The following is a 21891-nucleotide window of genomic DNA, read 5'->3' on the forward strand; positions in this document are numbered from 1 at the left end:
GTGTAGACATACATACAGTGACCACAATTATAATTCATGCAATCTTTGGCCTCTACTAAGAATACCAACTGCCCCAAATTGCGATAGCTATTATGCTGAAGACACTTGCCTAATGGGAACTGGACTAAGACCCAGCATCTCATTTCATACAGATTGACAAAATTACCATACGAAGAGTGTTGGCAATGTCAAACTGAGCCAGATTCAAATTTCTGACTTAGAGGACACAGCCTTGTTTCTCTATTATCAATCCCCCCACAAGCCAGGCACTGCCGCCAATCTTCACTCCTCCTGGAAAACCAGCCTACTTCACAGGTTTTCTGTTGGACATGGTAAGTCTGTCAGAGTTACAAAGCTTTCCGAGCTTTGTCTCTGCAACTATGTCCTTATTTTCCTCATTCCCTTTCTTTGATTCCCTCCTCAGTTCCAACAGCAAACATGCATGCTCTAACAGCTACCTGATAAGTAGAACACATACTGTTTGCAAGTGCTACACAGATATTTAATTTTGCTTAACGCCCCTCTGAGGCGTTAATTAATCTCACTTTACAAGGAGGAACTGAGGCAGAGAGGTTAAGTGATTTGCCCAAGCTCACACAAGGAAGTCTGGCCAAAATGGGGATGGAAATAAAATGTCTCCTGCTCTAGACACATGCATAGAGACAGCAGCAGGTCAACCTTGTCTGCATAGTGCTTCCTTACAGCTGAGATCTCAGACAGCATTTGATTTAACAGTTTAACTTGCTCTAGTCTCTGCTCCAATATTTCAAAATTCAGATTTTAAAGTCAGAAATTTGCATCCAAGCCCAATCGTTCAAAGAGTTCAGTCTTATGTTCCCCAGAAAATAAACCAAACTTCTGGAGAAATGGTATGTCACCTCTGCATACAGATCTAGAACCGCTACTGATATGGAAGCAGAGCGTCTCTGGCTCTGCAGCAAGTTACACCAGTTAAGCCATTTCAGCAAGGGAGTAAAGCCTTTCCCCCTGCAATGCAGCACATCTGGTAGGGAAGAGATTGCACAGTACTCTTCACAAAGGCAGGGGCAGTGTTCAGAGAGCTGCTCTGGCACCACTTCCACTCACTTAACTATACAGAGGTTAAAAACAAAAAAAAATCCCAAGCAAAATCTTTAGTGTAAAGGGAAGCAAACTGAACAAGAATAGATGAAAAAGACAGGCAAGAGGAACTGCATGAGATAAGCCACAGTAACATGGTTTGATAAATTTCAGAGTAGCAGCCGTGTTAGTCTGTATCCGCAAAAAGAACAGGAGTACTTGTGGCACCTTAGAGACTAAAATTTATTAGAGCATAAGCTTTCGTGGGCTACAACCCACTTCTTCGGATGCATATAGAGTGAAACATTGAGGAGATATATATACACACAGACAGAGAGCATGAACAGGTGGGAGTTGTCTTACCAACTCTGAGAGGCCAATTAAGTCAGAGAAAAAAAACTTTAAGTGATAATCAAGATAGCCCAGTACAGACAGTTTGTCACCTTCAGCCCCCAACTAAAACCTCTCCAGCGCATCATCAGAGATCTACAACCTATCCTGAAAGATGATCCTTTACTCTCTCAGATCTTGGGAGACAGACCTGTCCTCGCTTACAGACAACCCCCCAACCTAAAGCAAATACTCACCAGCAACCACACATCACTGAACAAAAACACTGACCCTGGAACCTATCCTTGTAACAAAGCCCGATGCCAACTCTGTCCACATATCTATTCAAGTGACACCATCATAGGGCCTAATCACATCAGCCATACCATCAGGGGCTCGTTCACCTGCACATCTACCAATGTGATATATGCCATCATGTGCCAGCAATGCCCCTCTGCCATGTACATTGGCCAAACCGGACAGTCTCTACGCAAAAGAATTAATGGACACAAATCTGACATCAGGAATCATAATACTCAAAAACTAGTGAGAGAACACTTTAACCTGTCTGGCCATTCTATGACAGACCTGCGGGTGGCTATCTTAAAACAGAAAAACTTCAAAAACAGACTCCAACGAGAGACTGCTGAGCTGGAATTGATATGCAAACTAGACTCAATCAACTCAGGGTTAAATAGGGATTGGGAATGGCTGAGCCATTACAAACATTGAATCTATCTCCCCTTGTAAGTATTCTCACACTTGCTTCTTATCAAACTGTCTGTACTGGGCTATCTTGATTATCACTTCAAAAGTTTTTTTTCTCTGACTTAATTGGCCTCTCAGAGTTGGTAAGACAACTCCCACCTGTTCATGCTCTCTGTATGTGTATATCTATCTATATATCTCTCTCCTCAATGTTTCACTCTATATGCATCCGAAGAAGTGGGTTGTAGCCCACGAAAGCTTATGCTCTAATAAATTTGTTAGTCTCTAAGGTGCCACAAGTACTCCTGTTCTTTTTATGGTTTGATAAAGATTCTTAGCAACCGGGTTTTATATAACAGTGACTCTTGGTGGGATTATTTATTTACAAAATAGACCCAGAGTGGCCTTTGGACTCCTCTCTCACAGATTTTCTAAGACCAGCATTTTCCTTGGCAAATTCACAATACGGTTTAGTTGCTTTCAAGTACTTGCTGCTACGAAACTTTATAGTCTCCTCTCCATATACGTATCCGATTTTCTTTAACACAGGCACTTTCCCATAGCTTGTGTGCCAGAGAAATAAAAATGGTATAGCATAGCACTGTTAGTTATGAAGCATATAGCATGTGCAGGAGATAGTGTTGTAGAGGCAAACAGACCTTGAAAGATTGATAAGTCCCAAAAAAGCACCTTCATTTTACATTTTCATGTAACTGATTACAACAGGGTTCTTCTAGCTCCATTTTCATGTAATTTATCCTTTAAAAAGGGCACCAGTTCCTGTAGACCTGCATACAATGTAGAGCCATGTGCTGGAGAAAACCTCTCTCAAAACACTAAGCTTCCAAAGGGTAAACTGATAATTTAAAAAAAAAAAACTGAAATACCTCCATAGTGTTTGTCAAAGTCCCAGGCCAGCACAGCCTAGGAAGGAGGCCAACCCTCTCCAAGGCTTGAATTCATTCATGGGGCATGGGAACTTGAAAATAAGGAGTCATACTAACTTGGCATATTTACCCTCATACCATCGGTTTTATACTCTGGCTGCTGAGTGAACGGAACAGACTAGATTCCCATTCCCTAGAGCAGTGGTTTTCAAATTTTTTTTTTCTGGTGACCAGTTGGAGAAAATTGTTGATGCTCACGATGACCCAACGGAGCTGGGGGATGAGGGGCTCGGTATGTGGGAGGGGCTCAGGGCTCTGGGCTGAGGGTGCCAACTCTGGGGTGGAGCCAGGGAGGAGGGGTTTGGGGTGCAGGAAGGGGCTCTGGATTTGGCAGGGCTCAAGGCTGGGGCAGGGAATTGAGGCATGGGCTTACCTTGGATGGCTCCCGGTCAGTGGCGCAGTGGGGGTGCTAAGGCAGCTTTCTGCCTGTCCTGGCACTGCGGACCATGCTGCATCCCAGAAGTGGCCAGCAGCAGGTCCGGGTCCTAGGTGGAGGCATGCAAGCAGCTCCCTGCAGCTCTTGCCCACAGGCACAGCCCCCTCCCAGCTCCTATTGGCAGGGAATCAGCCAATGGGAATGCGGAGCCAGTGCTCGGGACGGGGGTAGCGCATGGAGCTCCGTGGCCACCCCACCTAGGAGCCGAACCTGCTGCTTCCGGGGCACAGCACAGTGTCAGAACAGGTAGGAACTAGCCTGCCTTAGCTAGGCAGCACCATCAATCTAGCGCTGTCTACACAGAGGTTTAGGTCAGCTTAACTATGTTGCTCAGGTGTGTGGATTTTTCAGACCCCTGAGAGGCATAGCTCTGCCGATGTAAGTTCCCATTGTTGACCAGCCCTTAGTAATGATACTCCCCAAAGGACCTGGCCAAGATCTAGAATAAATGCCTATCCTCCCGATTTCCCTGTGGGTGGTAGCCGGATTCTCAGGCAGCTACTCATGGCTGTAAACAGAATCAGAACTGGAAGGGTCCTCAATAGGTCATCTAGTCCAGTAACCAGCTCTCAAGACAGGACTAAGTAATAACTAATCCATTCCTGACAGGTGTCTAATTTGTTCTTAAAAACCTCCAGTGACAGATTCCACAGCCTCCCTATACAATCTGTTCCAGTGCTTAACTACCCTGATGGTTAGGAAGTTTTTCTAATGTCCAACCTAAACCTCCCTTGCTGCAATTTAAGCCCATTGCTTCTTGTCCTATCCTCAGGAGGTTAAGGAGAACAATTTTTCACCCTCCTCCTTGTAACAACCTTTTATATACCATCATGTTCCCCCTTGGTCTTCTCTTCTCCAGACTAAACAAACATTTTTTCCCCAATCTTCCCCCATAAGTCATGTTTTCTAGACCTTTAGTTATTCCTGTTGCTCTCTTCTGGACTGTCTCCAATTTGTCCACGACTTTCCTGAAATGTGGCACTCAGAACTGAATACAAACACTCCAGCTGAGGCCTTATCTGCACAGAATAGAATAGAAGCATTATTTCTCGTGTCTTGCTTACAAGACTCCTACTAATACATCCCAGAATGATGTTTGCTTTTTTGCATCAGTGTTACACTGTTGACTCATATTTAGTTTGTGATTCACTATGACCCCCAGATCCCTTTCTGCAGTACTCCTTCCTAGGCAGTCATTTCCCATTTTGTATGTGTGCAATTAATTGTTCCTTCCTAAGTCAAATACTTTGCATTTGTCCTCACTGGAGAAATGATCTGAAGTAAACAGGATGAAATTCAGTTTGTCCAGATCATTTTTAATTTTAATCCTGTTCTCCAAAGCACTTGCAACCTCTCCTGCCTTGGTATCATCTGCAAACTTTGTAAGTGTACTCTCGATGCCATTATCTAAATCACTGATGAGGATATTGAACAGAACCGAACCAAGTACCGAACCTTGTGGGACCCCACTTGATATGCCCTTCCAGCTTGACTGTGAACCACTGATAACTACTCTCTGGGAATGGTTTTCCAACAAGTTATGTACCCACTTTATAGTGGCTCCATCTAGGCTATATTTCCCTAGTTTGTTTATGAGACGGTCATGCAAGACAATATCAAAAGCCTTACTAAAGTCAAAAATATACCACATCTAATGCTTCCCTGCACTACAACATTATAATACACCTCTGTACCATTCACACAGAGGGGCTTGATAAGCAAGAGAGATCCTGTGGAAAAAAGGAAGTTGAGAATTCTATGCTTCTGAAAACAGCCTTTTCCAGGACAAAAGCTGTATACGTCTGGAATAAGTGTAAACCCTTTCTGAACAATCCATCCAAAATTACAGGCATCTCTAACTTCACTCCAATTTGAGTACTCATCAGGTTTACTCTACGAATTCCCAGTGAAGTTACTAAAACAAATACTTAGGTTTAGTTGTTAGAGTATGGGTCTACAAAGTTCTGTTCCTGGCTCGATCTCTGATGCCATGTGACTTAGGGAGTCATTTATGGACTGTATCTCAGTTTCCCCATCCATAAAAAGCAAATGATACCCAATTCATGATTTGAGGCTTGTAAAGCTCTTTGAGATCCATTAAGAGTGCTTGTGCCCAACATTTGTACTGTCTTGTCTCTATCATTTCTGTTTTGTGTTAAGGTAATAACTGTCCTACTTTACTGAGTCCCAAAGAACCATGAGCATTTGTGTGTCATATCCCATTCATTCTATGGAACTTATTAAAGACAACATTACCATAATGCCTCATTCCAGAGAGGCTTGAGATTAACTGCTCAGAAGCTGGTCAAGTAGTGAGGGGATTAAGACTGCAAGATCCAAACCCCAAGTTTGTCCAGGTATTGTCTGGTATGAGCAGAGCAAAAACTGAGCAGTCTGGTGCAGTTATTTCTGTATAGTGCTATAGATGTTCATATTAATACTAAATGAGTATAAATACTCTGACCAAAAAAATGCTATTTAATACTACAAGATTTTAAGCAGGAACAAGTATTAGAGCACGACTAGAGAAAGATTTGACACCTGTGAACAAGAACATCTGCATCTCCAGCTAGGACTAAAGCTACCAGCCAGGCTTGTCGAGCCACATGCTTCTGGGTACCGTCTAATCAACAGCTGAAGTCAGGAAAGAAAATCCCTGATGCAGGAGGCCTTGGCTACACTTGCGAGTTGCAGCGCTGTAAAGCCGCCCCCAGCGCTGTAACTCACTCCCCGTCCACACTGGCAAGGCATTTGCAGCGCTGCATCTCCGTGGTTGCAGCGCTGCATGTACTCCACCTCTCTGAGAGGAATAGCGAGTGCAGCGCTGCCACTGCAGCGCCAGTGTGACCGCCCAATGCACTGTGAATGGCCTCCAGAATTATTCGGCAGTATCCCACAATGCCTGCTCTAGCCACTCTGGTCATCAGTTCAAACTTTACCTGAGGCCAGGGCAGTAACAACCATGTGACCGACCCTTTACATTCCCCGGGAATTTTAAAAATCCCCTTCCTGTTTGCTCAGCCCGGCGTGGTGTGGAGTGCTATCAGCGAATCTTTCCAGGTGACCATGCCTCCACGCGCCAAGCGAGCCCCAGCATGGAGCAATGGCGAGTTGCTGGACCTCATCAGTGTTTGGGGGGAGGAAGCTGTACAGTCCCAGCTGCGCTCCAGCCGTAGGAATTACGATACCTTCCCGAAGGTATCAAAGGACATGATGGAAAGGGGCCATGACCGGGACGCCCTGCAGTGCAGGATTAAAGTGAAGGAGCTGCGGAGTGCCTACCGCAAAGCCCGCGACGCAAATGGCTGCTCGGGTGCTCCCCCAGCGACCTGCCGATTCTACAAAGAGCTGGATGCGATACTTGGGGTCAACCCCACCTCCACTCCGAGCACCACCATGGACACTTCAGAGCGCGGGGGGGGGGGGGGAGAGAAACAGGAGTGATGGTGGTGGGCCAGATGGAGACACCCCAGAATCCCTGGAGCCATGCAGCCAGGAGCTCTTCTCGAGCCAGGAGGAAGGTAGCCAGTCGCAGCAGCCGATACTTGGAGGACAAACAGAAGAGCACGTTCCCGGTAAGTGGTTGTTTTTTTCGGGAAGGAATTTTTTCAGTGTGGGCTCTTTGGGAGAGGAGGGTTAGGCATGCATGCCTAGATGCGGAATAGTGCATTGATGTGGTTTATCACATAGCAGTAATGGGCCTCAGTAATCTCCTCAAATGTCTCATCCAGAACGTGTGCAATGTGCTTGCGCAGGTTTATCGGGAGAGCCACCGTGGTCCTTGTGCCAGCCAGGCTAACGTGTCAGCGCCACTGTGCCGCAAGGGGCGGGGGGACCATTGCTGCACACAGGCAAGCTGCATATGGGCCAGGGCGGAAGCCGCATTGCAGTAGAAGACCCTCCCTTGCTTCCCAGGTCACCCTCAGCAGCGAGATATCGTCCAGGATTAACTCCTGTGGAAAATGTTGGGACAGTGTTCAGTGTAGGTGCCCCCTGAAGCTGTTGGCTCTCCCCAAGGCACAGAAACCCAGAGGACAGTGCAGCCCTGAAACAATCAGTCTCCCTTACTCACCATTTTGAGGTTCCCGTGGGATGTGTGCTCTGTTTTGGACGGGAAAATTATGCTATTGTGTAGACCCTGTGTGTTTTCTACTCCTTAAGTGCGGGGGGAATCAGTACTCTGTCTGGTATAAACAATGCTGCCTTTGTTAAATGTTGCGTTTTGCCTATACAGCTGCATCAACCTTGAGACCTCAGCTGTCCCTCTTATCGCCTGCTCAGAGACTGCAAAGACTCAGGAAGAGACCGCGAAAAAGCAAAGACGACATGCTGCAAGAAGTGATGCGGCAATCTATTAAAGAGAATGAGAAAGCACAGGACTGGAGGGAGAGAGAAAGCAGGATCCGCCAGGAAAACACAGCGCACCGGCGGCAAAGCACCGCGCACCGGCAGCAAAGCACTGATAGGCTCATAAGCATCCTGGAGCGCCAAGCAGATGCTATCCAGGAGCTGGTAGCCATGCAGAAAGAGGAGCAGTACTGCAAATGCAAACGCCACCCCCCCCCACAGCCCTTGTCCCAAAACTCTTTCCATTGTGCCCCACTGTCACCTCCAACCCACTTTCCCCAACTTCAGTGTTCTTCACGCCACCCGCTGCCTCCAACACCAGTATCTTCACCACCCAGCCCTGAAAACCACGACCCTTACCCTCTGCACTCAACCCCCATCACCATGCAGTATAGCTTTCCTGAAGTGCAGCACTCACTGCACAGCACACCAGACAGGACATACGCGAATCTGTGATTGTACTGTTCCCCACTCCACGCCCTTGTTTCTTTTCAATAAATGGATTCTTTGGCTTTGAAAACATTCTTTATTATTGCATAAAGTAAAAGACTCCTTAGCCCAGGAAATAAACAGGCACTGCAAGTCTGCTTGTCTGCTTAGCAAACACTGATTCCTAAAGATTGGAACTACTGCACTTCACTCCCATGCAGGGCACCAGATATCACTGCTGGTTTTCAGCCTCAAATTGCTCCCCCAAGGCATCCCTAATCCTTGCAGCCCCGGGCTGGGCCCCTGTAATAGCCCTGCTCTCTGGCTGTGCAAATTCAGCCTCCAGGTGTTCAACCTCGGAGGTCCATGCCTGAGTGAAGCTTTCACCCTTCCCTTCACAAATATTGTAGAGGGCACAGCACGCAGATATAACTGCGGTGATGCTGTTTTCGGCCAAGTCCAGCTTCCCATACAGAGATCGCCAGCAGCCCTTTAAACGGCCAAAGGCACACTCCACAGTCATTCGGCACCAGCTCAGCCTGTAGTTGAACCGTTCCTTGCTGCTGTCAAGACTCGCTGTGTAGGGTTTCATGAGCCATGGCATTAACGGGTAAGTGGGATCTCCAAGGATCACAATGGGCATTTCAACTTCCCCTACCGTGATCTTCCGCTCTGAGAAAAAAGTCCCGGCCTGCATCTTCCTGAACAGCCAAGTGTTCCGAAAGATGCGTGCATCATGCACCTTTCTGGGCCAGCCTGTGTTAATGTCAGTGAAACGCCCACGGTGATCCACAAGCGCCTGGAGAACCATAGAGAAATACCCCTTCCGATTAACGTACTCGGATCCTAGGTGGGGTGGTGCCAGAATAGGAATGTGCATCCCATCTATTGCCCCTCCACAGTTAGGGAACCCCATTTGTGCAAAGCCATCCACTATTTCCTGCACGTTACCCAGAGTCACAGTTCTTCTGAGTAGGATGCGATTAATGGCCTTGCAAACTTGCATCAACACAATTCCAACGTTCGACTTTCCCACTCCAAACTGGTTTGCGACCGACCGGTAGCTGTCTGGAGTTGCCAGCTTCCAGATTGCAATAGCCACCCGCTTCTCCACTGGCAGGGCAGCTCTCAATCTCGTGTCCTTGCGCCGCAGGGTGGGGGCAAGCTCCTCACACAGTCCCATGAAAGTGGCTTTTCTCATCCGAAAGTTCTGCAGCCACTGCTCGTCATCCCAGACTTCCATGACGATGTGATCCCACCACTCGGTGCTTGTTTCCCCGAGCCCAAAAGCGGCATTCCACGGTGCTGAGCATGTCCGTGAATGCCACAAGCAATTTCGTGTCGTACACGTTACGCGGCTCGATAGCATCGTCGGACTCCTCACCCTCACTCTCACTGTCACTTTGGATCTTAAGGAATAGTTCGACAGCCAAACGTGACGTGCTGGCGAGACTCGTCAGCATACGCCTCAGCAGTTCGGACTCCATTTCCCGCAGACAGATCGCGCTGCACAGAAACCGTTGAAAGATGGCACCAAAGGTGGACGGAAACAAAGGGATTTCTGGGATGCGAAGCGATGCATCACGGGGCATTGGGACAGGACCCAGAATCCCCCGCACCTACGCCCCCTTCCCACAACCCACAGTGCCAGAATGGGAAAAGGTGCTCTGTGGGATAGCTGCCCATAATGCACTGCTCCCAATAGCGCTGCAATTGCCGCAAATGTGGCCACGACAGTGCGCTGGGCAGCTGTCAGTGTGGACAGACTGCAGCGCTTTCACTACTCAGCTGCACGAAGTCAGGTTTAACTCACAGCGCTGTACATCTGCAAGTGTAGCCAAGGCCGAAGTGCATTATGAGAACTTTACACATTCCTTTCTAGTATCTGGAATTGGTCACTGAGACAGGATGCCCAACTGGGATGCCTGCCTAGGCAGATCTTTGGCCTGTACCAGTGTGCAAGTTCCTATGGGAACCAGTATAGAATATTTCTGCACAGAGGCATGAAATAGTAGCACTTCCAACCCCAAGTTGCAGCTTCTAACCAAAGTAGTTTTAGGTAACGTGCAGAATAAAGAATGGGTGTTTCCACACACTTACCCCCCTTAAAAAAAAAAAAAAAAGTATTGTACTTCAGGGAAGTGTTTCTAACTCTAAGTCTCAGCCACATGCCACTGGCCAGACAGGACTGAGCAGTATTTTCTTCAGAGTGCAATAGCAATGTCCCCTGCCAAGTTGCCTATGGAGTGAAGTGAGGCAGCCCTTGTTACAGGCTCTGTTCAGGTCAGAGAGGAGGCTGCTGGGCTAAGAATGGCCTTACTTTGCAGTGTTTCAGTCACAAGCACTGTAACAAGATTCTATATACTCTCCTTAGTCAGTTTTGCCCAGTGATTCAGTGACCACAATAAACAAAGCACAGTTAGGGTTAATTTTGCTGTCCTGTTCATAAAAGCACATGGGCGGTACCAATGAGTGTTGAGGCAAGGCCTTGCGCAACTGTACTATTTGACTGGCCAGCTTTCTAATGCTTTTGATACATATTACATCAAATTAAATCCTCCATTGTTCTTAGAACAGGAAGCTTCCATCAAGCCAGATGTGCACAAGAGATATCAAGTGGGGCCAGTAACAGACAGTTACAATGCATTAAACAAGTCAACTATGTTGGTAACAAGTCTCAATACATAGCAGTTATGACAAATGTGTTATTCATGTATCTCACAATGGAAGCATTACAGTGAGGTGGGGACAGTAAGAGGTCTCAGAGAAATGCCATTTTCAAAGCTCTTTGCAGAATTAAATTTGGACAGGTAGTTAGAGGTAGAAGTGGCTGATGCCAGTTCTTCACACTTGTGTGTACTGTTAACAGCACACTGATATAATAGATTCTAGAATACTATAAATACTTCCATACTGAAGGACCTTAAAAGTCCTTTACTAACAATTACAGTAAAACACAAGGATATCTTCCATCTACCCGTTAACTGCAGCCATCTTGGAGATGGAACAGGCAATCTAACCACATTACACAATAGTGTAGGATGATCAGGAATGCTACCCAAAGGAAACTGAAGGGTAAATTTAGGAAGGCAGAATAATTACCAATGTTGCAATTCAGTCAGAACACTGCACTAATAGCCATATTACCCTTGTGAAAAGGGTCGAAGAATTCTTTACTAGTCAGTACCTAGATTTAGATCTTACCCAAAAGAGAGCATTTCCAGCAACACAGTGCCCCCAAAGTATAATACAGGGGCATTGGTTCAGTACTGACTCTGGAAGAAAAGCACCAAAACCACTTCCTGACAGTCTAACACACACAGAGGAATAAACAATGTACTACTTCCAAGTGCCGACTAGCACAACCCTGAATAGTGTGCAAAATAACCAGCTGCAGCACAAGGTGAGGTGGCTGCAGGCAGCACAGAAGGTTTTGTGTTGGTTTGAAAGAAAACAAAGATTCTTCCTCATTTAGCTGATGCCGCACCAGAATAGAGCTAACCTCTGACAGTGGAAAGCAGGCCAGATGTGGCAAAACTGAAATGGGAAGAGACCACAAAGGACCAAGAAAATAGCAATTTTGTTGAAGATAGGAAAGCAACGTAGGTTCCTCCACAAACAGTGGTGAAAGGATAAAATTTGCACATACAGGTAAGTAGTGAGGCTGCAACATTCTAAATGAAGCTACCCCAGTTCTCTGAGAAAAGCTAGCAAAACAAGCATGCAGTGGCCTGGGGAGTCCAGTTACCCATGGAAACCTGTACATGATTACCTATTTGACAATATAAATTACAGTTACTGGACTTGCCATAGAAGATCAGTTCCACCATCTCTTTTGAAAACATAGGATACAAGATGGGCAGAAGAGCTTCTTAATGCAAGAAAAAAAAAATGGATGTGACAAGGCTTTCCATGATATCATGGGAAGGTGTTATTGTCACTCCAGTATGGCAGCTAGAACTTTGTTTCCTCACATGATTGTGTCTCCTCCAAGCCCATGTGTACAGTGTTGCAGTTGGCCAGGTGCATCATAGGGGTACGACACTTCCCATAAAAATATAAAACAACCACAGCCAGAAATAGAAGACTGGACCTGATGAAGCAGTGACCTGACCTTTTATTGCTCTCCTTTGTTGGGAACAGGTGGAAGGTTTCCTATGATTGCTAAGGGTAGATATTTGTGAACCTTCCATCCTCTGTTCAAGATCCTGGGAAGGAACACATCTGGGATGGATGCTTCCTTGTCTCAGTACAAACAAGAGGTGATCTTTAATTCCTAAATGGTAGAGGAGTAAACTGTTAATCATCTAGTTGGACTAGATACTTAGTAAGGCCAACATTAAACAAAAACAGGCCAACTGGATACATTCAGAGATGTATGCCTACAACGGATTTCAGAATAAGGATATTCCAAAGACAACATTTCTAGTATCTAGTACAGCAGCCAGTTTCTCCAGGAGTCAGCTGGAGTTAAACTGCAGAGGTCTCCTCTGACCAGCAGCGATTGTGCAAAGAGGAACACATCTATGAATTGTGATTGCATACTGAAATGCTGACAAAGGGGAAAGTTGGAAATCCTGCAACATTAAAAAAAAATAATAATAATATAAAAATCACAATCATTATTGGTTTATTTTTAAGTTGTCCAAGTATATCCTGTGGTTTGACTAGACACCAGAAGGTTAATCCCATTGAGGAAACTAAATTCCCAGCAGCAATTTTTTGCCATTTACTGTAGGAAAATATCTGTTGCTGCTAGGCCACAAATTACTCTGGATTAGTTAACCACTGCTCAAGCAGTCCTCATTATGATTGATGCACTAGCATATTAGAAATTTAACAAGCCCTAGCAATGTTTGTTGTACCAACCAATTTCATTGCAGTAAGAAGATTGCTGTTGCTAGGCCCTGAGTGATTTCCAGAAATAAGGCATGTAGAAAAGAGCAATGCACTATTTGTATCTTGTTAATGGATTACCATGGTTAGCAGATTAAATACATTTCTAGTGCCCGGTTGCCTCTGCTCGGCTTTGTTTCTTGAGTAGTACATTTTTATAACTGTTTACAGATACAGATAAAAATATAAAATCACTTGAGTCATTTATGCAATAAGAAAGCAGGTAGTGTGTTTTCTGGGCATTTCTACTTGCAGTGACATGGCACTTTACAAAAAAGTCAACTAATCTGTCTTCTCAACACCCCTATGATGGAAGCAAGAATTATCCTCATCTTATAAGGAGAGATAAGAACTTGCCAAAGGGCACACAGGAAGTTTGTGTCAGCATAGGAATTGAAACTCTGGAGCTGCTGATTCCTGGCCCTTTGTTCAAGCCATTATTTAAAAAGCTGCAGTCCTATTAAAAATAAAATATAAGCTGCCCAGCAGCTGTTGCTTCTCACTGAGACACAAAAGCTTAGAACTGAAGGGACAGCTATGAGCAATGTTTCAGGACATGCGTGTTGAAGGTCAATTTACTGTTTGGAACCATATCACGGCAGACATTAACAGAGTCAGCCAAGCACTCTCCACTGTCCTCTAGGACTGGAAACACCAGCTCTAATAGAAAGTGAGGAATTTTAAGCCTGGGGGAGCAAAATGTTATCCTTGGACTTTATCATATTGCCCACAGTTGCCCAAATCTCAATTCTTACATGGCACCCATCACAGTGGAATCCAAATGTTTCACAAAAATTAGGAGTATACAAAGATATGTAACTCTTTCCTGTAGTCAACTGGGACCAGATGTGTGAGTTGAGTTATGGGAAGGCTTGGTTGAAGTGGGTTTTGCAGTTGGATCAGAAAATGCTGACATTCAGTCATCCCAGAGCTCATTCCAAACTCACAGGCTGTTCAATGAGAAAGCTCAGCCTTCTACATACAAGAGTTCAGATCTTGAAACTGACAGTTCCAGAGCAACTTGGCGATCATGGGAGTGCCTGATTTTGCAGCAGTAAGTGGTCCCTGTACTGATATGGGTCAATTTCCTGGAGGACTTAAGATGAGAACTGAAAAATGCTGAGTCAAATCTAAGTTAACAGGGAAGCAAATGCAGAAAACAGCAAGGATTTTCATGCTCTTGGCTGCTTGCATTGTTGAGAAACCTCATTGTTATATCCTGTGTCAAGTCTTCATGTTTTATTTTTTTAGATTGCAATGTTTAGGTATGAAATAGTCAATTTTCTGTAGGATATCAGACCTAGAGGTGTGACTGAGTTGATTCCAACAGGAGTGCGTGGAGTTCTTGTCAGCTGTAGATTAACAATCAGAGGGTAAACACCCTCAAAAGAAGGTGATGTTATAGAAGTGGAGAGTTCTTCAGAAATATTTTCTTCTATTAGCTTCACCTCAGTCTTTCCAAGAATTAGCTTCAGCCAGCTGCAAATCTCAGCCAGGCGCTTAGAACTTAAAGAAGGTGCTATCTAGTACTGAAGGCAACAGAAGGGATCTGTCCGCTTACTGATGACTTAAGCCCATACTTATTTAAAAAAAAAAAAAAAAAAAAAAAAGGATTTGCTTTAGAGAAGAAATGACCCCCAAGGAGGAAGATCCTGGATATGGCAGAGACTGTACAGCAATGCTCTCAACCAGATGTACCCTGGGGATATGCAGAAGTCTTCCAAGGGGTACATCAACTAATCTAGGTATTTGCCTAGTTTTACAACAGGCTACATAAAAAGCATTAGTGAAGTCAGTACAAACTAAAATTTCATTCAGACTATGACTTTACACTGCTTTATATACTATGCACTGAAATGTAATTACAATAGTTCTATTCCAATGGACTTACTTTCTCATTTTACTATATAATTATAAAATGAGAAAGTAAGCAATTTTTCAGCAACAGTGTGCGGTGACACTTTTGTAGTTTTATGTCTGATTTTGTGAGCAAGTAGTTTTTAAAGTGAGGTGAAACTTGGGGGTACGCAAGACAAATCAGACTTCTGAAAGGGGTACAATAGTCTGGAAAGGTTGAGAGCCACTGTATCACAATGGGGTTCTTGTCCATGACTAGAGCTCTTAGATGTTGTGGTAATACAAATTATAAATAATAATGGAGTCCACCACAACTCCATGTAGAGGAACATTCAAGCCATTTTAATGCACCATCACTAATCCTGTCCATGTCTTTAATATACCCATCCAGATTGGGCCTTCAGATTAAAAAAAAAAAAAAAAAAAAAAAAGAGGGCAGCTGCAGTCAGCTCCAGGTCTGAAATAAGGAGTCCTGACAAAACGTTAATGGGCCTCTTACATAACAAAGGTTGGATGTTCCTGTTCTAAGAGACAAATCTGAAGTTACAGTAGCACTTAGCCACCCTAGACAGAAAATAGAGCCTTCAGTGCACACAAGGCAATGCTAAAAGTCAAAGCTGAAATGGTGCAAAGAAGTCCACTGGAGTCATGCCACTGTGCGGGGAGGATATGGCTCTGTCACAGGGAGGACACTGGCTGCTGGTTACTTCTGGCAGCAGGTAGTGCTTCACCCATACTCCCGACCCACTCACCACAGTGATGAAGAACTGTTATGCTGCCCTGGCAACGAGCAATGAGGAATCACCCCCGAAGGTGGAGAAGCCATGTACTCTCAAGGCTGGGACGATCACAGCCACCACTTCCAGGAGGAAACAGTGTCATGTGGTTGGTGACTCTCTTCTGAGGGGATGGAGGCACCCATCTGTCGGCCTGACATGGTATCCCAGGAGGTATGCTGCCTGCCAGGGACCTGTATCTGAGACATGATGGAGGGACTATCGAGGATCTGACTATTACCCCATGCTACTCATCCATGTGGGCACTAATGATACTGCAAGGTATGATCCTGAGAAGATCAGAAGTGACTACAGGGTTCTGAGAGTACGGGTGAAGGAGTTGCGGGGCACAGGTGGTGTTCTCTTCGATTCTTCCAGTCAAAGACAGATGCATCCTGAAGATTAATGTGTGCATGGGCAGCAGATATAAAATAGGCCAGGGGAAGCTCTGCTGCCAGACCCTGGTTGCAGATTTGGCAGGGGGGAATTTTTGCTTTTTATTATACCTCATGCAGGTTCCGGGGTGGCTGAGGAGATGGTAAATGCTATACTTAGCTTCCTGGATTCATCAGTAACACATACTGCCTCCTCAGCTGCCCCGGAACCTGCATGGGACATATCAAAAACTCAGGTTCTTCTTCCAGAAGAGAGAAGAGAAGAGCTTCTGAGTTTTCCCACAGGGCAGCTTAGGGTCTGACGCTGCAGAAGGGAGGAACAGCTGCAGCAACTCCAGCTAGCCCGGGGCCTCTCCGGGCAGGCTGGGGAGGTGGGTGTGCTCGGGCTCCAGCTGGCCCAGAGCTCCTCTGGACATGGGGTGGAGGGGAGGGCATGGAAGGGACAGAGCCGGGGACTAGCCTCTATCTGCTGCCCATGAATGCCTGGCTGCAAGCATGGTGTTGCCAGGAGGGCTTCAGCTTCTTGGACCATGGGATGCTGTTCTGGGAAGGACTACTAACCAGAGGTGAGGTCCACCTATCGAGGAAGGGGAAGAATGTATTTGGATACAGACTGGCTAACCTAGTGAGGAGGGCTTTAAACTAGATTCAACAGGGGCAGATGACAAAAGCCCACAGGTAAGTCAAAAACATGGAGAACTTGGAGAAGGGTCAGAATCTGGGGAAGCATGGGCTGTTATAGCAGGGATAAGGGAGAGAAGAGAACATTGGGGGGGGGGGGGAAATCAAATCAGTATCTTAGATGTCTGTACACTAATGCAAGAACTATGGAGAATAAGCAGGAAGAACTTGAAATGCTATTTAATGAACAACTATGACATACTTGGCATCATAGGTAATACGCATGACTGGAATATTGGTATAGAAGGCTACAGCTTGCTCGGGAAGGACAAGTAAGGAAAAAAGGGAGTAGGTGCTGCCTTATATATTAAAAATGTATATACTTGGACTGAGGTTGAGATGGGAATAGGAGACAGACTTGTTGAAAGTTTCTGGATAAGGATAAAGGGGTTAAAAAACCAGGGTGATATGGTAGGGGTCTACTACATTTCACCTAACCAGAAAGAAGAGGTGGATAAGGCTTTTTTTTTAAAAAAAGCCAACTAAAAATCATTCAAAGTCCTGGACTTGGTGGTGATGTGGGATGTCAAGTTCTTGAAATGTACTGGAGACGATTTTTTATTTCAGAAGATGGAGAAAGCTACTAGGGGAGAGGCTGTCCTAGATATGATTTTGACAGTGGAAGACAGCTTAGAAATGGAGAGTTCATGATTCTAGGGAATGGTAAGATTAGGCCTCAGCTGGAGCACTGTGTCCAGTTCCAGGCACCACATATCAAGAAAGATGTGGAGAAATTGGAGAAAGCAGAGAAGAGCAACAAAAAATGATTGAATGTCTAGAAAACATGACTGACAGGGTGCTGGGCAAAGGGTTGCAGATCCAGCCCTCTGTCACACCTGCTCCTCCTTAGGGGAACAAATTAGAGCAGGCTGGAGATAACCTGACCCTAATTAGGGAGACAGCTGCTACCTAATTAGCCTGGGGCTGCATAAAAGCCTTCAGGGAAGGAAGCCAGGGGAGAGCAGGAAAAAAGGAAAGGCAGGGAATGGAAGGTAGGAGGTAGCGCTCCCTCCTGCAGACGGTGAAAGGCTACTTGTACATGGTGAAACAGTGGTGGGAACAAGCCTGAGAACAAAGTGCATCAGTGGCTACTAAACCAAGGGTCTCAGTGTGACTTTGTGAACCTAGCAGTGGTAGAAGTCAAGGGGGCCCTGCTGCACTCTGCTACAATGACCTATGAGGGGAGATTGAAAAAATTGGGTTTGTTTAGTCTGGAGAAGAGAAGACTATGGAGGGACATGATCACAGTTTTCAAGTACATAAAAGGTTGCTACAAGAAGGAGGGAGAAATATTGTTCTCCTTAACCTCTGAGGATAGGACAAGAAGCCTTGGGCTTAAACTGCAGTAAGGGCAGTTTAGGTTGGACATTAGGAAAATGTTATCAGGGTGGTTAAGCACTGGATTAAATTACCTAGGGAGGTTGTGAAATCTCCATCATTGGAGATTTTTAAGAGCAGGTTAGACAAACACCTGTCAAGGATGGTCTAGATAATACTTAGTCCTGCTATGAGTGCAGGGGACAGGACTAGATGACCTCTTGTGTCTCCTTCCAGTCCTACAATTCTGTGCTTCTATAAAAGTGCACCCTCTCTTCCATACATGATACTTGTCAAATGTTTGCTCATTCAGAGCAAGCAATGCTCGCTCTCCCGTTACCATGAAGAGATTTTAGCCTGACTTTATAAAACAAACCGACATGAACCTCAGGACAAGTGCTCCAGTGAAGGTTTGGGAGGAGAAAAGCCACAAACATGCAGCCCTGCTTTCAAAGCTGTAATGAGCTCAGCTGGAAGAGAGCAAAATAGTATCACCTTCCTTCACTCCCCATGGACATGAAGAGAAATGACAGTACAAAGACTTGATATTTTCCATATTTACATTTTTTTTAAATCTCCATGAACATCCTCCCCTAACTTGTCAGTTTTGCAGTCCAAAACCAGTATGTCACCTAGTAACGCAAACTTAATATTCAATAAAATCCATTTAACTCAGTGCTAAATTGTGAGGTCCCATGTAGACATAGTGATGGGTGTTGGGACTTTTAACTTAAGATACCTTTAAGACTAACAGAAGTATTGCCTCTGGAGATTTCCATTACTTGCATCTGAAGAAGTGAGGTTCTTACCCACGAAAGCTTATGTTCCCAATACTTCTGTTAGTCTTAAAGGTGCCACAGGACCCTCTGTTGCTTTTTAACTTAAAATGTGACATGCACATAGAAATGTACACAATAGGCATTTCATTTTACTGAAGTCAAAGTCAGATTTCCCCCCACCTCCCTTCACCTTTGACAATTCTTTAGTTCCCAGGAAACTGAATGGCATCAAAACTTTATTGCACAAAGCAGCAGTGATGAGTATATCAGCTCCTCTTGCACCCAGATCCAGACATGTAACAGTGAGATTAGTCCCAGACTTTTAGTTACACAAGTAAAGTTAAACCTTTTCTGTTCTTAATTTCAGATTATGCATGCCCTATTGTGTGTTTTATGGGAATGATTTAAGCAATAATGATAAGGAGGAGGGAAGTGCTTGACAGCCAGTGACTCAGGGAGACTCATCATAGAGAGTCAGTAACCAAAAACCAGAGGAGGAAGAGAAAAACGGTCCACTCCCAGAGACCAACAACTGGACAACCAGTGTGACAGGAGATGGACGCTGAAGCATCCCAAAAGATGAGTGCAAGAGAAGCGTTTCCTCAAACTCCCAGAAATGGCACCGCCCTTTCCATTAAGAAGCGGCAGGAAAAGCTGCGCCTAGCCCTGGGAGAAAGGAGACACACCAGCCGGGACAATGACAAGAGGACACAGGGGCTAGAGCCCACGCAGACTGTGCTGCTCAGCCCCCGGCACGTGCCCGGTGACACCCCCCGGGACAGACTGGCGGGATGTGCTCACACGGGCACGTCTCGTCCCGCCCGTCAAGGTCTCCACCTACCCCCCTCGGGCTGAGGAGACGCGGTTCCAAGCCGAGGCGGTTACCCAGGCCGCTCAGCGGGTCACCTCGCGCGCTCCAGGCTGAACGCCCGTTGCCGAGGCACAGCTCGGCGGAGCCAGCACCCCGGGGCCCCGCCTGTCCCAACCGGGCTCCGAGGGACGCCCGCCCTCGATCACTCGCCAGCCAGAGGCGGCTCCGGGCAGTGAGCCCTAGAGACCCGCGGGCACAGCTCCGTGGCGGGGCGGTCTGAACACTGCTCCCCGCGTCAAGCCAGCCCGCGCCTCCGCACCCCCACCTGTCAGGGACCCTGCACCGCCCGCAGCGCACGCCAAGGCTGGGGCCGCGCGGCCGGTAACGGCGGGCAGGGCACCAGCCTCACCCCGCGGCGCCGACCCAGCCGAGAGACGCTCAGAGCCGGCCCTGGGGGGACATAGCGGCACCCCCTGACCCCGCGTCCCCGCTGGGCTAATCCCGCCCCCGCACTCACCCGCAGCAGCTCCTCTCAGCGCTGCAGCTGCCTCGGCCTGTTGGAAAAGGTGGGACAAAGGCCCATCAGGATAATTAATTATTCATGAGCAGGCGGGGCAGCGGCGAGTTTATAGGTAATTCAGCCCAGGCTGACGTGACGTGTCCCTGACGTAACAGTCCCCACCTCTTTGCAGAGGCCCGCCCCTCATTTGGCCCCGCCTTCAGCCCGTGGATCCGGAGCGTTCCACTTATCGTCTCTGGCTTTGCGGCTCCTGGATGGCACGTGCTCCCTTGCCCCAGCCAACACGCTAGCCCTGATTGTCACCATTAATGAGTGCCCAGAGTTCCCTGTCAGGGCTGGCGCCTCACTGCGGTGGGTACTATACACACATCCTAGAATAAAGTCTCTTCCCTTTTCTGTTCTGCCCCTACCCCCAAGCTCACAGAATCATATCCTTATATGATTTTGTCACTGAGGTCACAAATCCCATGACTTTAAGAGACCTCTGTGACTTCTTCAGCTTCAGCTGCGCGCCCCAGGGCAGTGGCCTGGAACTGTCAGCCCCCAGGACGTGGTGGGGCCCCATGGCTGTTAGCTGCCATGGCTGCAGCGGGGGCTGAGCTGTCAGTCCCCCCCGCCTCAGGGCTTGGGCTTCAGTTCCCGCCCCCCCCCCGCCAGCAGTCAGCCCTCCCGCTTCCCCCACCCTCCCATTATTTGTAGTAAAAATCACAGACAGATCGTGGGGTTCCATGAATTTTTGTTTATTGCCCGTGACCTGTCTGTGACATTTACTAAAAATAACTGTGACAAAATCATCTTAACCTTAGCAATGTAGGGCTGGAAGGGACCTTGAGTGGTCATCAAGTCCAGCCCCCTGCACTGGGGCAGAACCAACTAACCTAGATCAGCCCTGCCCTGACAGGTGTTTGTCCAAACTATTTTCCATAGCTTCCCTTGGAAGCCTATGCCAGAGCTTAACTGCCTTTACAGCTAGAAAGTTTTCCTAATATCTAACCTAAACCTCCCTTACTGCAGATTAAGCCCATTACCTCTTGTCCTACCTTCAGTGGAAAGACAAGTGATCACTGTCTTCTTTATAACAGCCCTTAGCATATTTGAAGACTGTTTTCAGGTGCCTCCTCTGTTTTCTTTTCTCAAGCCTAAACATGCCCACTTTCTTTAACCTTTCCTCAGAGCAGGGCCGCCCAGAGGATTCAGGGGGCCTGGGGTCTTCGGCGGCGGGTCCCGGGGCAGAAGGACCCCCCGCCGCAGGTCTTCGGGGCACTTTGGCTGCAGGTCCCGGAGTGGAAGGACCCCCCCGCCACCGAATTGCCGCCGAAGACCCAGAGCGGAAGAAGCTCCAGGGGCCCAGGCCCCGCGAGAGTTTTCCAGGGTCCCCGGAGCGAGTGAAGGACCCCGCTCCAGGGGCCCTGAAAAACTCTCGTGGGGGCCCCTGTGGGGCCTGGGGCAAATTGCCCCACTTGCTCCCCCCCGGGCGGCCCTGCCTCAGAGGTCTGGTTTTCTAAACCTTTTATTATTTTTAAAAAAATGCATCCGAAGAAGTGGGTTGTAGCCCACGAAAGCTTATGCTTTAATAAATGTGTTAGTCTCTAAGGTGCCACAA

The 21891-nt window shown here is 46.8% G+C and overlaps 1 protein-coding gene across 1 annotated transcript in view; it reads right to left on the bottom strand.

The window, feature by feature from the left end:
- The window catches only part of HMOX2 (heme oxygenase 2), a 35348-nt gene extending 14995 nt beyond the window's left edge, over window positions 1-20353 (bottom strand). Inside the window, exon 1 of the mRNA XM_026650742.1 lies at window positions 20286-20353. The gene's annotated coding sequence lies outside the window, so the exon portion shown is untranslated. The remainder of the gene's footprint in view (window positions 1-20285) is intronic.
- Window positions 20354-21891: the final 1538 nt, after the last annotated feature.

This window comes from Terrapene carolina, unplaced genomic scaffold, assembly GCF_002925995.2.
Source record: "Terrapene carolina triunguis isolate 2854851 unplaced genomic scaffold, T_m_triunguis-2.0 Scaffold93, whole genome shotgun sequence".
NCBI classification, from domain to species: Eukaryota; Metazoa; Chordata; order Testudines; family Emydidae; genus Terrapene; species Terrapene triunguis.